This window comes from Podarcis vaucheri, assembly GCF_965113315.1.
Source record: "Podarcis vaucheri genome assembly, chromosome: Z".
In the NCBI taxonomy this organism is placed as follows: Eukaryota; Metazoa; Chordata; class Lepidosauria; order Squamata; family Lacertidae; genus Podarcis; species Podarcis vaucheri.
This window is the reverse complement of record NC_138758.1, coordinates 3,451,323-3,471,755: the sequence shown is the minus strand read 5'-3', so window position 1 is coordinate 3,471,755 and position 20,433 is coordinate 3,451,323. Positions and strand designations below refer to the sequence as shown.

The window sequence follows — 20,433 nt, the reverse complement described above, 5'->3', positions numbered from 1 at the left end:
CCTGATGCAAAGTGGCAAGAAAAATGCAAAAGCCAGTAGTTCAAAACTCCCATCATGAAAGAGCCTGTTAGGTGTTGAGATGACATCACAATGTTTTAAATGTACAGTTCCTTGCCACCTCTGCCTTTCTGGTGGGGCTGGAGCCAAGTACAGTTGGAGCCAAGTACAGCCAAATTAACAGTGTCCAGGCATATAAAACAGAGAAGCTCAACTGATTTGATCCCATGTATTGCAGAGTTTGGACTTTTTGGCTCCCTTCCAGGTCTGCAATTCTGTGAGCCTGTGATGTGACCAGCAGATTCCTTCTCCTTTGCAGCCAAGGGCCTTATAACAGAATTCCTTCTTGATACAGTGGTACCTCAGGTTACAGACACTTCAGGTTACATAGGCTTCAGGTTACAGACTCTGCTAACCCAGAAATAGTGCTTCAGGTTAAGAACTTTGCTTCAGGATGAGAACAGAAATCGTGCTCCGGCAGCGCGGTGGCAGCGGGAGGCCCCATTAGCTAAAGTGGTGCTTCAGGTTAAGAACAGTTTCAGTTTCAGAACAGACTCCGGAACAAATTAAGTACTTAACCCGAGGTACCACTGTACTTAGTCCCATGGGGCTCCTTCTACAAAGAAGGCCTGGGATGGCATTAGCCTTCTCCAGTTTCTCCTTCTCCAGCTGTAAAGGTAAAGGTACCCCTGCCCGTATGGGCCAGTCATGTCCGACTCTGGGGTTGCGCGCCCATCTCGCTTAAGAGGCCGGGGGCCAGCGCTGTCCGGAGACACTTCCAGGTCACATGGCCAGCGTGACAAGCTGCATCTGGCGAACCAGAGCAGCACACGGAAACGCCATTTACCTTCCCACTGGTAAGCGGTCCCTATTTATCTACTTGCACCCGGGGGTGCTTTTGAACTGCTAGGTTGGCAGGCGCTGGGACCGAGCAACGGGAGCGCACCCCGCCGCGGGGATTCGAACCGCCGACCTGACGATCGGCAAGTCCTAGGCGCTGAGGTTTTACCCACAGCGCCACCCGCGTCCCTTCTCCAGCTGTAGGCCCTTTCCGTATCACCTGCCGTTCTCAGGATCCTCCCACCCCAATAATGGCATTTGGGGGTGGTGATCTGCAGTAGGAAAGGAGACAGGAACTCCCCAATGCAATCTCTTCAAAAAGCTTGGATCCACCCCTTATATTTAAAGCACACAGACACACTTAGAACCTTGGCAAGTGTTTACCTCTCTGGAGAATTAGCTACTAGTAGCTAAATTTCTAGGTCATGGCTAAGGAAGGCCAGTCAGGAGAGTGACTCACTTTCCTGGCTCAAGGAGGACTCTTTCTTCCCTCCTGAGAAAAAAAGCAACAGGGAAACATTTTGGCTAAATCTCTCCTTGGTCAGGACTACTGTACTCTTTTAACAATGTGAAATCTTTCCTTAGTAAAGCTGCATGCCATTAGCACTGGCAGAACAAAGGAACTGCCTTCCTTTTCTGGGCATGGAGAAAAAACCCACAATTTTAATCTGTGAAACAGAAGTTCTAACACATTGCTTAGAAGTAGTTTATGCCTGAAGATGTACCTTTTTCTTGTACTGAAGTTTTGGAACAATGTGCAGGGAAGCTGTGAATGATCCTTGGTTTGCTCTCTGCTTGCAGCTGAAAGCTTCTGTTTGATTCACAAATCAAATTTCAGAGAAGCCGCTGCCCCACCCGCTGGGCTGGATCTGTGATCTGTCTGCCCTGGAGCTTAGAGGCAGGTGAGGAGAGCTACTTGCTGGGAGTTTTGCTGTGTAATGCAAAGTTTCTAGACAGTGGGGAAGGGGCTTTTAAACAGCTCAGGCTTCTGTCAGCATGCTCTCATTTGCTGGCAGGAAGTGTTGTGACTCGCTGCTTAGAATTACAATTCTAAGAGGAATGCTGGGCTTCCAGAATTAACTTTCTGGGCGTGGAAGAATGTTCCATATTTTGCTGTGGGGCTAAGTGAAGAAACAGATCTGCTATCCTCTGAAATCTGGACGGGGCGAGGTAAGGAGACTGAAACAATTTTGGGGATCTAAAGCGGGAAGTCTTGGCTCAGTGTTGCTGCAGTGTGGCAAAATGAATTCTTGAGGCTAAGCTGACTTGCAAGATTCCCCTCTCTTTTTACATTTAACTTCCTCTTTACCACTGGTGTGTTAAGCAGTCCTTTTGATAGAAGTGTACAGGAGATGGAATTCAGTGGAGACAAACCTTAAGATTAGAGTTTTTCTTGTGATAAAATAAGACCAGTTTTGAGCAGTGTCTTATGTTTTTGGACAGGCTGCGATGGCGGACTAATAGCTCTGCAGTTCTGGTTTGCTTCTCCAAGAAAGCAATGAGTATAATGAGAGCAATTCTGGTCTGTCATTCTCCACCCCAAGTCATTTTTTCTAGATATAAGCAAAGGAACTGTGCCCTTAAATATGATTCCAAAACTCACAGTACACTATTATAACAGAGCCAATCAAAATAGTGAGGAGGTTTTTTTACTTCTCTCAGTGATTCTTCTGCACACACTTATGCTTTTAGATCTGACAGTTAATTTTTGTGAAGTAGGAGAAGTGATTTTTGTGTGTGGGGGGAGGCTTTCGTGGGATGGGACACTTCTTTGCAGAGCATTCTAAGTAAATATTTTTTGCTGATTTGATATGTGAAGCTACAATTTAGGTAATGGGAGGTATTTTCTAGGTTGCTCTAGACAGGAGTGTGTTGATGTTTTAAGTCAAGAATTAAGTTATCTAGTAATGAGATGCTGCGTTGAGCGAGATGAGCGCGCAACCCTAGAGTTGGTCACGACTGGCCCGTATGGGCAGGGGTACCTTTACCTTTACCTTTAATGAGATGCTGCAAGCTCCAGTGTTGAAAACAAACTTTCTCGTTGTCTTCATTCTGACACTTGTAATGTGATACATGGTCCATGAAGCTATTGCAAAATGGGCTTTGGATCTTTATGTAAAACTTCATTTGCTCTAGAGTGAGAACTGGGGTTGGGGTGTGTGTGTGAGAAGCTGAGCAGGATTCTGGAAGGGGAGTTCCTGCCATCTACAACCTCCCTGGCTCCTTGTTGTGGGGCTGTTTAGGCCAATATGACCAACTATCGCCCAGTCTCAAATCTTCCATTCTTGGGCAAGCTGTTTGAGCAAGTGGTTGCTGAACAACTCCAGGCACACGTGGAAGAAGCAGACCATTTGGATCCCTTCCAGTCGGGATTCAGGCCTCATCACGGGACTGAAACTGCCTTGGTCGCACTGGTTGATGATCTCCGGCGGGCTAGGGACAAAGGTGAGAGCTGTTTCCTAGTTCTGCTGGATCTCTCAGTGGCTTTTGATACCATCGACCATAACATCCTTCTGGACTGCCTAGCGGGGCTGGGAGCTGGGGGCACTGTTATACAATGGTTCCGCTCCTTTCTCCTGGGCTGTGTTCAGAAAGTGTTAGTGGGGGATGAGTGTTCAGACCCCTGGGCTCTCACTTATGGGGTGCCTCAGGGTTCCCTCCTGTCCCCCATGCTTTTCAACATCTACATGCAGATGCTGGGAGAGATCAGGGGGTTTGGGCTGGGTGTTCATTAATATGTGGATGATGACCGCCTCGTTCAGTGGGCCTGGGAATTCTCCCTCACGGAGGGAAGCATTCCCCACCTCACGAAGCCCATCGCCTAACCCATCACCCAGTTCTAGACTACGATTCTCATCATCCCTGGTCAGCAGGGCCATAGGATTTCATTGGTGCCTCTAGTCATGTGCCCCACACTCTGAGCGTTCTCCCCCCCCCCCAAGAAAAAGCAAGTCTCTAGCTCTCATAGAACTTTATGAGACAAAATACGCAGGTACTTTTTGAGTGATTTCTGTGAAATGAGGGTGTGGTGTAGCCACGTTGTATATTTTTATTGGTACTGAGGAATGCGCCCTGTTGCTATCAGACAGAAGTAGCACCTCCCCCCCCCTCTGTGTGAAATCAATACCTTGTGATCTCCACAATTGGGACCAGTAGGACATAATGAAACGGTCTCCCTCGGGAGGTGGTGGACTCTCCTTCCTTCCAGGTTTCAAAGCAGAGGTTGGGCACCCACCTGTCCTGGATGCTTGAGCTGAGATCCCTGCCTTGCAGGGGGTGGACTGGATGACTCTTGGGGTCCCTTCCAACTCTACAATTCTATTGATTCTATGACTTCCCATGGTAAGGTTTGTGGAGGTGACTGTCTCTCTAATTTTGTGTTTTGCTGCACTCCCCACAGCAGCCACTTTGTCCTATGCCCCCGCACAACAGTTCTTTGGGGACTGGTACCCCCTGTGTTCTCTCAAAATTCAAAATGTGCCCATTGGTACAAAACATTGGACAACTCCTTACTTACATCATGCAATAACCTAAAAGAAATTCTCTCTCCAAGCCAGCTTGATTTGGGGGGGGGGGGAGTGTGTTAGGTGTGGTTCAGATGGCTACTTAGCCAAAATGGGTTTAGTATTTCACTGCCTCCCACTTAATCTGTCTTGCAAAGCAGGATATGTGAAATTGCAGGGTGAAATGAGAGCCTCTAAACCTTCAAGTTTTGTAAGTAATTTCTTTCTCGTATTATTAACAAGGTTCACTAAAACAATATTAGAAAACATTTTAACAAAAGAGGGTAACTGTTAGCTGTGTTGTTGTTTTCTTCAAACAACAACGCACAAACATCTTGGCAGTGACATAATAATAATAAGAAGAAGAAGAAGAAGAAGTGGGATTTTCACAAGTTTGCCGATAATGAAATCTCAATTCCATTTCACTCACTCCCTCTGAAGACAAAAGAAGATTTCAGAATAGCTTGTGAGGCCTGAATTGCAGCTCAGTTCAGATAATGTTGGGCTTGGCCAGGGAGGGGCCGGTTCATGGCTCTAGTTCCAAACCATTTCAGAACATAAGTAGCAAAGAAAACAGCTGATAGCCTCTGTCTCCCATCCCACACTGAGGACTGGCACCTTTAATCTGTTGCCAAGTTAATAAATAGTTTATATATATATTTAAATTATTCTGATTAGTTTTAGGAGTTCTCCTACTACTAAATTTTAATGGCCCAGAAAGCCCCAGCTCCACTGCTTGCGTGCCTGCCTGCCTCTCTCTTTGAAGACTTCTCACGTTCGAGCATTTATTCCATCGTTCCCCAACCTGCTGCTGTTTTTTGGGACTACAGCTCCTATCAGCCAGCATAGCTCATTGGAGTTGTAGTCCAAAACAGCTTATCTATGGGCAGGGGTGGGGAACCTGAGGCCTGGGAGCCAAATGTAGTCATTTTGGGCTGGCCTCCTCAAGCCACTTCCCTCACACTTGCTGCCCTGGGGCTTCCTCAAGATGTTGGGCTTTTTGCCTGGCTGGGGTGCATAATGATCAGTGATAACCACTTTTGCTCGCCTGAGTGGAGAGAGGTGTGTGTAGGGGTCTTTTGCATGTCTGGAATCTGACACTTGGCTCACTTTTGCCCCAGATGAAATGAGGCCTCCAGTCTAAAGAAGCTTCCTCCCCCTTGCTCTAGTCCAGTGTTTCCAAAACTGGGGCACCCCAGCTGTTTTTTGGACTACCAACATCCCTAGCTAGCAGGACCAGTGGTCAGGGATGATGTGAACTGTAGTCCCAAAACAGCTGGAGATCCAAACTTGGGAAACGCTGCCTGGGGCATTAGAAAATCCTTGATTGCAGAAACACTAATGGCTTGGTGTGGGCGTGTTTCTTTTTTCTTGCTAGGAATGCCTTCGCTGGCAGTTTGAAATTTACTTTATTTCATTCCTGTTAGAATCTATTGTTTATGATCTGCAGTGTTTGTGCCGTCTCGGTCCTAATCTTTGTGGCCTAATGGCAGCCTCTGCCTGACCTGCTTGAGAGCTGTGGTGACCTTGCTGAGTTTTATTTGTTTTGTTTCCTTGGGAGGTGGTGGACCCAGTAAAAGGACTGTTGAAAGATGCTGAAAGCTGCTGGCTTTCAGGTAGAGGAATGTGGAAAGGTTTCACTCCTCATACCTTTAAGGAGATTGAGTAAGTACTCTGCTCTGCTGGCTCCAAGAGTTCTTTATTCTATTTTTTTGGAATCTCTGCTTGTTGCTGCTGCTAAACAGTTAGATGATATGAGAGCTTAACCTTTTTGAACCTGGATTCTTCTGAGTGTAGGTCACTTGGAACAGAAAGTGACTGGATTTCTTTTCTTCAAATATTTGTTTGTATAACTTCCACAGTATGTGTGGAAAGGGCTTCGGGACAGAAAAATAAAAACCCACCCTGAAAAAGGCCCATTCAAACACAGAGGAAACAAAACCATCCTAAAGCAAAGCTACTATAAGGGTACAACAGCAACTAATAGTACTAGTACTATGAGTAGTAATAATGGTAGTAGTATTAATACAGCAACATCAGGAGGGCCAGAGGTCTCTTAAAAGATACATTGGGTAGATGTGAAAGGTATTAGCCTTCACATTTTTAGAAATGTATATTTTAGTGTGGCAGCACTCACTCTTTGGGACTCCTTATGGTTGGCATCAGGCAAACACCTTCGCTGTGCTCTTTTCAGTGAAAATATGTGTCTTACCAAGCCTATCCAGACATGTAGGAATTTGGCATGTGTTTTAATCTGGTTTTTACCTTAGCATTGATTTTAATCATTTTTGAATGTTTTAAATTGTTTTTAACAACAATGACCAATGGCTCATCTAGTCCAGCCCTATGTTCTGACAGTGGTCAAGAGCATGCCCTAATTGGAAGCACCCAGGCAGGACCCAACTCATGTTTCCCAGCCAGTGTTAGAAATTCAGATACATATAAGCCAGGCACCAAATGGCTTCTTAAATCAGGATGGCTCCTTAAGCCCAAACAGAATGCCTAGTTGCCATTTTGGGGCCAGACGGCTCAAAAGTTGTATTTTTCAATAGGACTTTTCAGTTCCTGAAATTCATTCCGAATGTGCAGATAAAATATAACAGATAGAATTATACAGAATGTCTTGCTAGTGTGTGAAAACAGGATCCACAGGCATGTACCTCCAAATGGTAGAGACGTCAGGTGCCAATCCTGGTGTCCAGGCATCTTCACTTGGTTGTAAGTGGCTACTAGCCAAGTGCAAACTTCACTTGCTGAATTTCAAATGCTGTATCCCAGCAATGGATATTCAGAGACATATCACCCTTGACGGTGGCGGGTTGCTGGCCATCACTGCCTCCATTGCTTTAACTATGGAGTGGCAGTCATCCTTCCTGCACTTGCACTGGGCTTTGAAGGACCTCCAGAGGGAAGTGCAGCTGTGGGGGACTCCTAGATTATATCTACACCTCCAGACTTGGGGTTGTGGGGAAGGGGGGCACAGGATTGGCCCCATGCTCACTGGGAGACATAACCTGGTGTCAGGGACCAGCACCCCATTCCTGTGCATATCTAGTCATAAGCTGGTCCTGCAGTGCTCAATGGGGCTTGCCCCCATCTTCATAGGGCGGCAGCAAGCATGGTTTTGTGGGACCAAAACCCATTGGGACTTACTTCCAAGTGGACATACATGGGGCTGTGTTTAAGGGTGAGGGCAGGATATTGGTTACCAACCAAAATATGTAGAACTCTGATATTTGTATAGGGCCTTATCTGTTCAAAGTCCTTCTCAATAGTCTTCATGAGAAAGGTGTTGACCATTAATATCCCCATATTACAGATGTGTGTATCGGAGGTGGAGAGATAAGATCTCAGAAAGAACACCTATAGCTGCCTAGTGAGCATTCAGACTGAAGTGTAGGAGGAGGTCACAGCACATATTTGGCATGCAGAAAGAAATTAAAAGTTCCTGAGATCTTTGAGAGTTGCTGTCAACCAAGACTTGCATCCAGTTCGGTGCTAATTAAGCATCCCGTCAGCACAAGGATTTCTTCGTGTGCAGTGGGACTTGCCCCCATGGCATGGCCAGCACAGTTGGTTAGAGTGTGGCACTAAGGATGCCAAGGTTCCAGGTTTCATCCTCATTTGGGGCCGCTGCATATTCCTGCGTTGCAGGGGGTGGGACTAAATAATCCTCAGGGTCCCTTCCAACTCTACGATTCCTCCTGCTTGCCTCTCCCCCCCCCAAACTGTTCTGAGGCTTTCCCCCAATCTCCTAGATCATATTTGGGGAGAGTGCAGGGTGCATGTTTGAGCATGGAGGGGGGAGAGGAGGAAAATCTCATTGTGCATAAGGGAATCCTTGCACTGACAACGGGATGCTTACTTAGCACTCTGTTGGATACAAACCCAGGGATGTTTCAGTTTAATGACCCCCTGGATGAACTAATTTCTAGATCCAGTATACCTGAAGGAGCACCGCCTTGCCGACGTGGGGATCCAGGGCACAGTCCTTCAATGGCTGCACTCGTTTCTCTCTGGTCAGGGACAGAGGGTGGCGCTTGGGGAATTGTCATCGCGCCACTCCTTGGTGTGTGGAGTACCTCAGGGTGCGATACTCTCCCCGATGCTTTTCAACATCTTTATGCGCCCCCTCGCCCAGCTTGTCCGGAGTTTTGGGCTGGGTTGCTATCAGTATGCTGATGACACCCAACTCTATCTGTTGATGGATGGCCATCCTGACTCGGCCCCAGACACACTGACCAGATGTCTGGAAGCTGTGGCTGGATGGTTACGTGGGAGCCGGTTGAAGTTAAATCCTTCGAAGACAGAGGTCCTGTGGCTGGGACGGGACGATATGGGATTGGGGGGGCAACTCCCATCTCTTGCGGGGGTGCACCGTCCGTTAAGAGTTTGGGTGTAATCTTCGACACCTCCCTTTCCATGGAGGCGCATATTGCAGCTATAACAAAGGCAGCATTTTTTCATCTCTGCCAAGCTAAGCAGTTGGCTCCTTACCTCTCCTGCCCTGACCTAGCCACTGTGATCCACGCGATGGTCACCTCCAGACTGGATTATTGTAACTCGCTCTACGTGGGGCTGCCCTTAAGACTGACCCAGAAACTCCAGCGGGTGCAGAATGCTGCAGCGAGACTCCTTACGGCTTCGGCTGGGGAGGGCGGGATATAAATAAAATTTATTATTATTATTATTATTATTATTATTATTATTAATAATAATATTTTGTTGGAAGCCGCCCAGAGTGGCTGGGGAAACCCATCCAGATGGGTGGGGTATAAATAATAAATTAATAATAATAATAATAATAATAATAATAATAATAATAATAATAATAATAGATAAGAACATAAAACCAGGCCAATGTCCCACCCGGTCCAGCATCCATCCTGTTCTCACAGCAGCCAAGCAGATGCCAATGGTAATGGAAATCCCCCAAGTGGGACTTGAGCATGTTACCTCTCTTCCCTCCTGCAGCTTCCAGCAACTGGTACAGTGGTACCTTGCAAGACGAATGCCTCGCAAGACAAAAAACGCGCAAGACGAAAGAGTTTTCCATTTTTTGAGTCGTTCCGCAAGACGAATTCCCCTATGGGCTTGCTTCCCAAGACGAAACCTCTTGCGAGTTTGTTTCCTTTTTCTTTAAGCCGCTAAGCCGTTAATAGCTGCTAAGCCGCTAATAGCCGTGCTTCGCAAGACGAAAAAACCGCAAGACGAAGAGACTCGCGGAACGAATTAATTTCGTCTTGCGAGGCACCACTGTACTCGAGGCGTTGCTGCCTCCAGCTGTGAAGGCAGAGCATAGCCATTGTGGATAGTTGCCATCAATAGTTGCCTCCCCCATCTAAGTTGGTGGCCATTACTGCCTCCTGTGGGACTTGAGTTCCATAGTTTTATCCCTAAATGTTTTGGACTACAACTCCCATCATCCCGGACTGAGGCTTCTGGGAGCTGTAGTCCAGAACCAAGCAGACTGCTGAAGTGCATTTGCAATGTGAAAGAAGGGAAGCTCCTTTTGCACTAGCTGTTGTGATCAACACAGGAGAATTTCCATTATGCTTTGCTTCTGGGTTAGAGGAAAGGACACCCACAGCATAATTAATAGCCTATTTCTCCATGGTTCATGTCTATTGTCTGAATGAAACCAGCAGGGCAGGCACAGGTGGGAAAATTAATTCTGATTCCTTGGTGCCACCTTGGTGCCCTTTTTGTGAGCCAGGTTCAAATGTTTAAGAACTAGCTAGAACTTCATAAAATACTCATAATTCTGTTTGCTAGTGTCAAATGTTCTGGCCTAAAGAGAGAGGCTCGCCCTGTGTAGACAGACTCTTCCTCCCTGCTTGCTGTTTCTTGTAGCTCTGGCACAGCTTGAAATATCCACGGGTCATGGGCTAGCTTGTTTACAAGCAGTCATCTAATATACATTCCAGTGGTGGCTACCCAAAGGAAAAATAAATAAACATGAGTTTAAACCAGATGTTGCGAGGGTCCCCCTGCCCCAAGCACTGAGCATAGGATGGGCAACACCCAACACCCCTCTCTTGAGCACATCTCCATCTCACTTCCTGTCACCCTCAAATATGATCCTCCAGTACTTACTGTCTAGCCCTGCTTTGCCCCACACTCGATGCTTGAGGGCTTCTGCCCTGCAGGAAATGTGCTGTTGACTTCTGATAATGCCTCTTGCTTGCCTGAGGGGGAGAGAGAGAGAAGGAAGAAACTAGCCTACTAATGGCTAGAGCAGGGGTCAGCAACCTAAGGCCCATGGGCTGGAAGCGGCCCGCAGAGGTCGTTTGACCGGTCCACGAGCCACCGCTAAACCGGTGCAGCGTGGTATGGGAACTCAATTCTGCAGCACCGAAAATCATGTCTGTGCATGCGCAGATGCCGAAAATGTGCATCTGCGCAGACGCTGAAAATCATGGGTGTGCATGCTCATGGACACGTGTGATCTGGCCCAGGCAAGATAAACCTTGCTGACCCTGGGCTAGAGTGTCTGGAACTTGGAAGACTAGGGTTCAAATCCTCACTCGGCCTTGAAGCTCACTTCGAGCAGTCACTGCCTCTCAGCCTAGCCTGCCTCAGAGGGTTGTTGTGGAGATTGAACAAGGAGGAGGAATCATAGAATCATAGAATCATAGAATCATAGAGTTGGAAGAGACCACAAGGGCCATCGAGTCCAACCCCCTGCCAAGCAGGAAACACCATCAGAGCACTCCTGACATATGGTTGTCAAGCCTCTGCTTAAAGACCTCCAAAGTAGGAGACTCCACCACACTCCTTGGCAGCAAATTCCACCGTCGAACAGCTCTTACTGTCAGGAAGTTCTTCCTAATGTTTAGGTGGAATCTTCTTTCTTGTAGTTTGGCTCCATTGCTCCGTGTCCGCTTCTCTGGAGCAGCAGAAAACAACCTTTCTCCCTCCTCTATGTGACATCCTTTTATATATTTGAACATGGCTATCATATCACCCCTTAACCTCCTCTTCTCCAGGCTAAACATGCCCAGCTCCCTTAGCCGTTCCTCATAAGGCATCGTTTCCAGGCCTTTGACCATTTTGGTTGCCCTCCTCTGGACACGTTCCAGTTTGTCAGTGTCCTTCTTGAATTGTGGTGCCCAGAACTGGACACAGTACTGGGAGGAGAACCACATAGGCCACCATGATCTCCTTGGTTGGGTGGGGGAAGCAGGATAGAAATGCAATAATTAAATACAGGCAGTCTTACAGTTGTTGCTCTGCCTGCTTCTGCCTCTGGCCCACTGGATGAAAAAGTCTCCACATAGCTGCCACAGGATGTGAACAGATGTGGCTTTAAGAGGGTCAGCCACAGCATGTGAAGGAGCAAAGTGAAACGTGGGGGTGCACATAGGGCACCGCCCATTGGGAGCATGCCTGTGAATATTAGTAGCTAGTTCATGTGGAAATGAAAGTGCCAGGGCTCTTAACTATGACCTGCAAATGGCGCACGCGCGCGCACACACACACATACACACACACAAAAGCATTTGACACTAGCTGAAACATTGGTGGCAGCCCATTCATCAGGTGAAGCGGATCATGCTCTAGACCAGGCAGCTGCTGCCTTTTCCCTGATCCCTTGTCTCCTGAGGCAGGGCTGCGAGTCTGGTCTTAGTCAGCATGATCTAATTGTGCCGGCTTCTCCCACAGGATTGCCCTGCCAGCTGGGCGTTCCCTGGCCTCTCCCTGGCCTCGTGGTTTACTCCCTTGTCATGGCATCCGATCGCATTTAGAAAGCAAAAGCCAACACTTAACTAATTTGAGATTAATGCTTCCCTTGAGTGAACAAATAGCAACATTGTCATCGAGACAATGTCAGCAGTCTTTTGGGTGGGTTCCCTGTAAGCACGCTTGGAAGCAAGTTCCGAGTCCTTATAATCGTGTGGCTTTTTAAAAATCAGATAGTTGCAGGTTATGTCACAGCTGCTAGGATGCTGATTTCATAGTTTCTCAGACTGCACCAGATTTAATGGATGTTGGAAAGGTGTTTTGTTAGCAGTAGCTAAACTTCTAGGCAACTCAGAGTAAAGTAGCCCACAATGGAGGTTCTTAACTCTAAGGCAGCAGGATCTGGTATGTTTTCTAGTCTGTTCTAATGTAAGTATTGGGGAGGAATTGCAGCCAGCTGGCTGGAGCACTTACTCTGCATGCAGAAAGTTCAAAGGCTCCATGGTTAGGTGATGGGCAAGAGCCTTCTCCAGGGACTTGGGCAGAACACAAGAAGTGTGGTGCAGAATCAGTCACAGGCTCATCTAGTCCACCAGCATGTTATAGTGACCAGCCAGAGAACAGCTGCTGGTCAAAGGAATCTTAGAACTGTAGAGTTGGAAGGGACCACGAGGGCCATCTAGTCCCAACTCCCTGCAATGCCCAACGTGGGGCTCAAACCCACAATCCTGAGATTAAGAGTTTCCTTTACCCACTGAGCTATCCCAGGGGTGGGGGATCTCTGGCTCTGAGAGCCACTCCTGAGTTTTTGTGTACCACTTTGAGCCCAGACCTATTTGTAGAAAATGCAGTAGATTAATTAATTGACTATGGCTCTGACTGTGCTGCTGAGTCTGCATGCCGTTCGTTTGCCCTAATCTAACAAGTGTTAGAAAGCAAGAAGAATGTGTAAACTCATTTAAGGGAGTTTGGCTAGAGCAGAGAATGGAAGTGTTGAACAGGGAAAAGGAAGCGCAAAGATGATGGAATAAAACACGGAGGGTGTGGATGAAAAAATGCAGAAGGAGAGATGCTCTTGAGCTGTGGAACTGAGCCATAGCTCAGTTGCAGAGCACATTTCTTGCATGCAGAAGGTCCCAGGTTCAATGCTCAGCATCTCTGGGTGAGGCTGGGGGAGACCCCTCTGAATCCTTGGAGAACTGCCGTCTGTCAGTGCAGACACTACTGAGCTACATGGACCATTGGCAGCTTCCAGAGTGCCTGTCCATCCAATTAAAACTATTTCATTTAATTAATTCAGCAGATATGATCCAGTCACACCAGCTTTTCAAAGTCTGATAGTCATTGACACCTCCAGACCCCCTTTGCTGCCCACTTGCCTCCCCTAGGTAATTCCCCCTTCCTGCTCCCCCCCGGGGGGGGCATTGCTTTGGGAACCACTAAGTTAGAAGTTTGAAGGACCCTTTCATCTGCTCTCCACCCCTGCAATCTTGTCCTGCAAGATCTCTTCTCTCTTTAAGTAAGTTTTAAGGAACACTATAGCCAGTTAACTTCAGAATTATCTTTCAGCAACAAACAGAGCCTCTGGCACGGAAGGAATTTGATAAACAAGGAAGTAAATTAATCCTTCAGGCTTTGAAGGGATGATGGCAAAAAAAGAGGAGATATTTAATCTGAAAACACCCTCCTCTCCTCTTACTGAGCGTATTGGGATGGGTGGTAGGAGCCAGCCCCATGAATAGAGGATCTTTCCCATCTGATGTCTCCTTCACACATTAACTTTTGCTTCCCGAGAGGAAATATTCAGCTTCATTCCCACCAAACATTTAAAGCAACACCCTGTCACTCTAGTTTAAATGAATATGGCTTCCCCCAGAGAATCCTGGGAAGTCCAGTTTGTGAAGGGTACTGAGAATTGCTAGGAGACTTCTATTCCCTTTCTAGAGCTACGGTTTCCAAAGTTTCCTGTGAAGAAGGGTTGGTTGTTAAACCACTCTGAGAATTGTTTAGGCGAGCCCATCAAGGCATGTAGAAATCTGACATTTGTTTTAAGCTGGTTTTTAGCTTTTATTTTAATTATTTTTGAATGTTGCAAAATGTTGTTTTAAAATGTTTCCTGGATGGAGATTATATATATATAATATACACACATACACACATGGAGATTATATATATATAATATACACACATACATTATATTATATACATATATATAATATTATATACACACACACACACACACACACACACATATATATATATATATATATATATATATGGTGTTTTACCTTTCACAAAATGTTTTGAGGTTACAACTGAGCAGTATATGTAAATTTTGAGAAATAAGCCAATAAAGTAGTGGAAAGGGAAGTTGGAATGATTCCATCACAGCCAGAAAAGTTTGGGGACTTTCCTGTGCTCACATGTAAATGAAGAGCCCCTGCATCAACTGGGAGCTTCCCTGTGACATAAGATTTGTGGGACTTGGAACTGAGAGGAGCCAATGCTTTGTTGCACCAATGATGCTCTCTGTGGTCTGCATGCGATGGATGAATACAGGATGCTAGGGGCTCTCCCCTATCGACTTTGCTGCTGCTTCCTGCAGAGGAATCCTCTGCTGTGTGGAAGTGGAGTTTCTCTCTCAAACAGGCTTCAGAAAGGGGTTCGGTGGCTCATAAAACTATTCTGCTCTGCCTAGAGCTGAAAACTGACCCTTGAACCCACATCCCAATTGCTGCATCCTCTAAGCCGGCCTCTGTGGCGCCTCTGGGTGGGGGGACAACTCCTCCAGAGCCTCTTTTCTTCCATTTTAAAACAGCAGAAGTGGTTTTATTAGTGCTCTCTGCTTTCAGAAACAGGAGCTGACCTCACTCTCTCCGTGTTTAATAGAGTCAACGAAGCATTACTAACCATTGCATGCATCTTTCTCTCCACCCTGCCCCTCTTTCTGTCCCCCAACAGGGCTTGAAAAGCCAACAGCAGTGATTTCCACTTGGTGTCTGCTGTGATTTTACTGTGTTCCTGGCTCAGAGGGCGACCGCCCCCCACGCAAAACAATATATAGGTAAGGCAAACCATGTGGTGCTTTAACTTATTTGTATATTTATCACAGCGGTTCTCCAAGGAGGAGGAAGAGGCCATGGCAACGCCTGCTTTTCTTCCTCCCACCTCACATTCTGCATCCTCTCAACAAATCCTGCTTAGAGAAACTCAGAAAGTATATCGCTGGGTTCAAATTCATGGGAAATGGGGATATGAATTAGGCATGAGGACTGTTGCTCCGCCTTCACTGTTGGAGGCATCCATGCTTCTGAACACCAGTTGCCGGAAAAGACAGGTGGCGAGAGGGCTCTTGTGTGCCAATCCTGCTTGTGGGCTTTTCCCATTGGTGCCCCTGGTTGGCTCCTGTGAGAACAGGATGCTGGACTAGATGGGGCAATGACTTTTTTCTTTCTTAGTCTTGACATTCTAGCTGAACCACCTGCTGGGGCTTGCCTTTCCAGTTTTCCCCCTCTTGCTTTTCCCTGATAAAGGTTGCTTTCATTTCCCAACATGGGTGTAAACAGGGGTGCACCAGAAGTAACTCTAGCTCACACTAGTAGCATTGTGTGGTTGGCCTGTTGAGACATGAGAGCTGCATCAGCCAGTGAGGCTTGCTCACAACGATCTCTTCACACCAGCAAATGGGAACGCCGGTTCCAGTTGCGTCTGAAGTCTTCCTGTGCTCTGCTCACCTGCAGTTTCTCCCCACCTTCTCCAGTCCCTCCCCCTGGGTGCTGCTCCTTAACCTGTGTTTAAACTGTGGGTGTGTTCCTCAGGTTTTTAGCAGTTGGCGAAATAAAACCTCAGCTATTGACTCATTCACTTGCATTAGTCAGTTTAAATGATGTGTGGACTTAAAACAGCCAGTCCCTGAGGTGAATTGATGCATCCAGACCAGGAGACACTTGGTCAGGACTGTTACGCATCTGAATTAGAGCCAGCCAAGGTTGGCTGATGTTCAGGTTTTGTTGTTGTTGCTGCTGCATGGCTATTCTGTTGCATGTAGGCAGGTGCTCTCAGCCTTTGCCCAGTGCTGGAGAGTGCGGAGTGGCAGAATATGGAAAACACTTTCTCATTCCCTTTTTCTTTTCCTCTTGCAACTATTGTGTAGTGATTTGCCTTCACTACAGCACTGTGTGTGTGCATGTGTGTATTATATAAAGGTAAAGGGACCCCTGACAATTAAGTCCAGTCGCGGACGACTCTGGGGTCACAGTGCTCATCTCGCTTTACTGGCCAAGGGAGCCAACGTTTGTCCGCAGGCAGCTTCCGGGGTCATGCAGCCAGCATAACTAAGCCGCTTCTGGCGAACCAGGGCAGCGCACAGAAACGCCATTTACCTTCCCACAGGAGCAGAACCTATTTATCTACTTGCACTTGCCGTGCTTTTTGAACTGCCCTAGGCTCAGTGGTTTAGATCACAGCGCCACCCACGCCCTGTATATTTTATATATATGTGTATATTTTGAACCACTTCTCCATTGATGCCAGGAAATCCCCAAAGATCCTGTAGGCATGGGGAAAATCCCTTTCTAACTGGGTTTTGGCTTGAGCTGGAAGAACTGAGACAACTTTTGTGTGTGTGATTGCACAGAAGCAGCTGTCTATTCCAGTCATCATTGGAGGAGAAAGGAACTGTAGAAGAACCTGCTGGATCAGGCCAATGGCCCGCCTTGTCCAGTACTCTGTTCTCAGTTGCCTTTGGAAGCTGACAAGAAGGACATGAGTGCAACAGTGCTCTCCTCACTTGTGATTCCCAGCAACTGGTATTCAGAAGCATGGAGGTGGAACATATGTGTCAGGGTTATTAGCCATTGAGAGCTTTATCCTCTATGAATTGGACTAATCCTCTTTTAGAACTATCCAAGGTGGTGGCCATAGCAGTCTCTTGTGGGTGTGAGTTCCACAGACTAACTTTGAACAGCATGGAAAAGTACCCTTTTTTTTGTCACATCTGTCCTGAATCTTCAAACATGCAGCTTCCTTGGATGTCAACAAGTCCTAGTATAGGGGAGAGGGAGAACAACTTTTCTCTATCCACTATCTCCATTCCATGCATAATTTTTATGTGCTGCTATCACGCCCCCTCTTAAACTTGCCTTTTCTCTTAAGTAAAAAACCCCAAATGCCTTTCCTCGTAAACCACATAAGCTGGAGCTGGGGAAGGGCTGCAGCTCAGGGGCAGAGCGTCTGCCTTGCATACAGAAGGTCCCACATTCAGTCTCCAATGGCATCTCCAGGTCGGGCTGGAAGAGAACCCTGCCTGAAACCTTGCAGATCGGCTGCCAGTCAATGGAGACCAGTGTCTCCCAAACTTGCTGTTTATGGACTACAGTTCACATCATCCCTGACCACTGATCCTGCTAGCTAGGAGTGATGGGAGTTGTAGTCCAACAAAGACCCAAGTTTGGAAAACCCTGCCCAAGGTCATTTGGAAGGCCATTGCCCGCTTGGTGGGAGGTGAGAACTTAAGAAGAGTCCACCCAGTCTGGCACCCTTTCTGACAGTGGCCACCTAGGTGCCTGTGGGAAGCAGGACCCCAGTGCACCAGCCCCCTCCCCAACTTCTGTTTCTGAGCAGCTGGAACTCAGAGGCATAGTGCCTTCAGCAGCGGGAGTGGAACACAGCCATTGTGGCTAATAGTCACTAGTAGCCTTATGCTCCCTCCCCTTTGCTTTTATGGAATTACGGTGATGGACAGGCAAGCAGGCTGGCCTTGCTCTATTCAGCTGACCTCTGTGTGTTCCCAGTGCTGAGCTCAGTGTGTCCTGATTGCAAAAGGTGAAAACTGCAAAGCTTAGCAGAATAAAAGCTTTCGTTCAGCAAACAGGGGGAAGAGGGAGTGTTTTGTTCCACTCCTTCTTTCTTGACAGATCCTAAACTGAGCATCAGGCTTCAAAATATATATAGGGATAGTAAGGGCTGGAATGAGGATTGCTAGTGTGGTACCCAGAGGTGCACCTGCCTGGGCCCTGTATTTCCTGTGCCCTTCAGAGGTTTTTTGATTTGCAGATGTGCCACCTGGCCATAAAAGATGGGCAAGCCCTGGGTCAGAAGGTTAATAAATTCAAGGCTGCTTCCACCACCTCAGCACCAAGGCAGGTGTCCCTGTCACCAGCTCATCCGTGCCATGTGTTTGGCACAAACTGAGAGCAGGAGAGATTGCAGACTGCATTCAGGCCACGGTGCCTCACAGTGATGGATCCCTGAAGCACATGAGCCAAGCTTCATGCCAAGCCCACCATGTTTTACCTACCCTGGTCAACTGCAGTGATCTGGGGCTGGATGGAGTAGAGAATTGCTTCCTGGCACTCAATGGCAGCAGCCAGACTCTGGGCAGGAAGTAAATAAAGGTCACCCCAAATATCAGAGGTAGGGAAGCTGCATCTAGGACCAGGACATTTCCACCCTCCACCACTTGTGGGCCAGGTCTAGCAGGTGGTTGGAGCCAGTAACCCAGCGCTGCTCAAGATGCTGCTTCTCCAGATCCCACAATTAGCCAGTATTTTGGGTCTTCAGAAGCTGCTTTCAAGCTCACAGAGTGTTTTTCTTGGGGTTTTGAAGGCATCACTGACCAACAGATTGGCGGTGGCAGGCAACCTCCTTGGGGCTCAGACAGGGTTTTACCTCTGCCGCACCTGGTGCCATGTGTGACACAGGACATGGCATATATAATTATTGGGCTGGAAAGGGGCACTGAGCGTGCCATGTTTATTTAACCTTTGCTTGTTTTCTGCCTTCTCCCCCACAACCCTTGTGAAAATGGATTCTTAAGCACACAGAATAAAAAAACAACAACAAAGCACCAAACCTCAGCAAATGTTTGCAACCCCAGACAAACAGGGCCTCCAGACATCTCCATCACCTGGAAGCACATGCTGAAGCCTCTAGCTTGGAACAGCAAGTGGGGCCTATTGAGCCGCTCTGCAAACAGAGGCAGGGGGAATGTTCATTGGTGCCAGTTCAAACAAAGGATCCTGGCAGGTGGCCACCTTTAGCCACACAACAAAACACTCTGCTTTGATTCATTTCACAGCACGCTCTTTCCTCTCCTGAGTGGTACCAGGCAGCCCATATTCACCTGAAAACACACAATCCTTTTTTATTATTATTAAATTTAGCAGTGGGGAGCCTTAGGGCCAGGGCACAAATGTGACCCTCTCTTTGGCCCTTGGAATTCTTCCCCAGACCACAGCCCTTCATTGCTCTTTGCTATGTACTCTCCTTGAGTGCTTTTGCCTGGTTGGAAATATGGCCTTGAACTCTGATCATGCCTCTTGCTCACCTGGCTGTGTAGAAAGTACCCTCCTGTGCACAGGTAAAATCTGCCAATTTTCCCCTCTAGCCCCTCCCACCATTGTCCTGTGACCTTTGGGAAGTTGCCCCAAAGGAAATGCAGCCCTTCAGCTGAAGCGGGTTCCCCACCCCAATTTACTTATTTATTTGTTACATTTCCAAGAATATGCACACTGTGTATAACTTGTTCTGCACCATAATCAAAGAATTATAACCCCACTGAGCACTGCACAGTTAATTGCCATCACTTGGAATTTTACTGTGTTATTATCACGGCCTTAGTGGAAAACGCTGTTTTGAATAATGTTTTTTATAAGATAGGGCAGTGAGCACTTGGGGAGGAGTTTATGCAACCAAGGATGTGGTGGCATAAAAAAGTTTGAGAACCAGTGATTTGCAAGTTTTGTTTTAAACATTTCTGTCCTAGATTTATGGTCTCCTGTTCTTATTACACCGAGACCGAGACCACGACACCTAAACCAGTTAAGAGTAAAGAAGCTACCCAGCACGCTGTCAGTGATAATAAGCCAAAACTTTGGTTCTGCGTGAGCCTTGAGGAAACACTCTCCCCAAAACCAGACTGCGAATAAATCACACATGGAAGCATCCTGGCTGGCAGTATTAATGCAGTACATTGAGGCTTGGAGGTACCTAAAGAGCTTCCTCCTTGATACTGTTCAGGGTACGGCATCGTTCCTTTGCAAAACCCGTGAGCTTGTGAGATCTTCTTCAAGCCAAATTAGGAGATTTCAGGTCTGCTTGTTGATTGACTTGGATAATAAGAATCTGGGATGGGATATGTACACCAGCCTTAATAAGAATCTGGGATGGGATATATACACCAGCCTTAAGAAGAATCTGGGATGGGATATATACACCAGCCTTAAGAAGAATCTGGGATGGGATATATACACCAGCCTTAAGAAGAATCTGGGATGGGATATATACACCAGCCTTAATAAGAATCTGGGATGGGATATATACACCAGCCTTCCCCAGCCTGTTGCCCTCCAGATGTTTCAGGATGGTGGGATTTGTAGTCCAAAATGTCTGGAGAATGCCAAGTTGTGGG

The 20,433-nt window shown here is 47.1% G+C and overlaps 1 protein-coding gene across 4 annotated transcripts in view; it reads left to right on the top strand.

Moving 5' to 3' along the window:
* The window catches only part of PLS3 (plastin 3), a 65,000-nt gene that overhangs the window by 23,881 nt on the left and 20,686 nt on the right, over positions 1-20,433 (top strand). For 2 of the 4 annotated variants that reach the window (XM_082207440.1, XM_082207443.1), the window contains exon 2: positions 14,985-15,087. The gene's annotated coding sequence lies outside the window, so the exon portion shown is untranslated. Of the gene's footprint in view, positions 1-1,638; positions 1,740-1,772; positions 2,008-14,984; positions 15,088-20,433 lie in introns of those variants that run through there. The other 2 variants (XM_082207441.1, XM_082207442.1) reach the window with 2 other exon arrangements.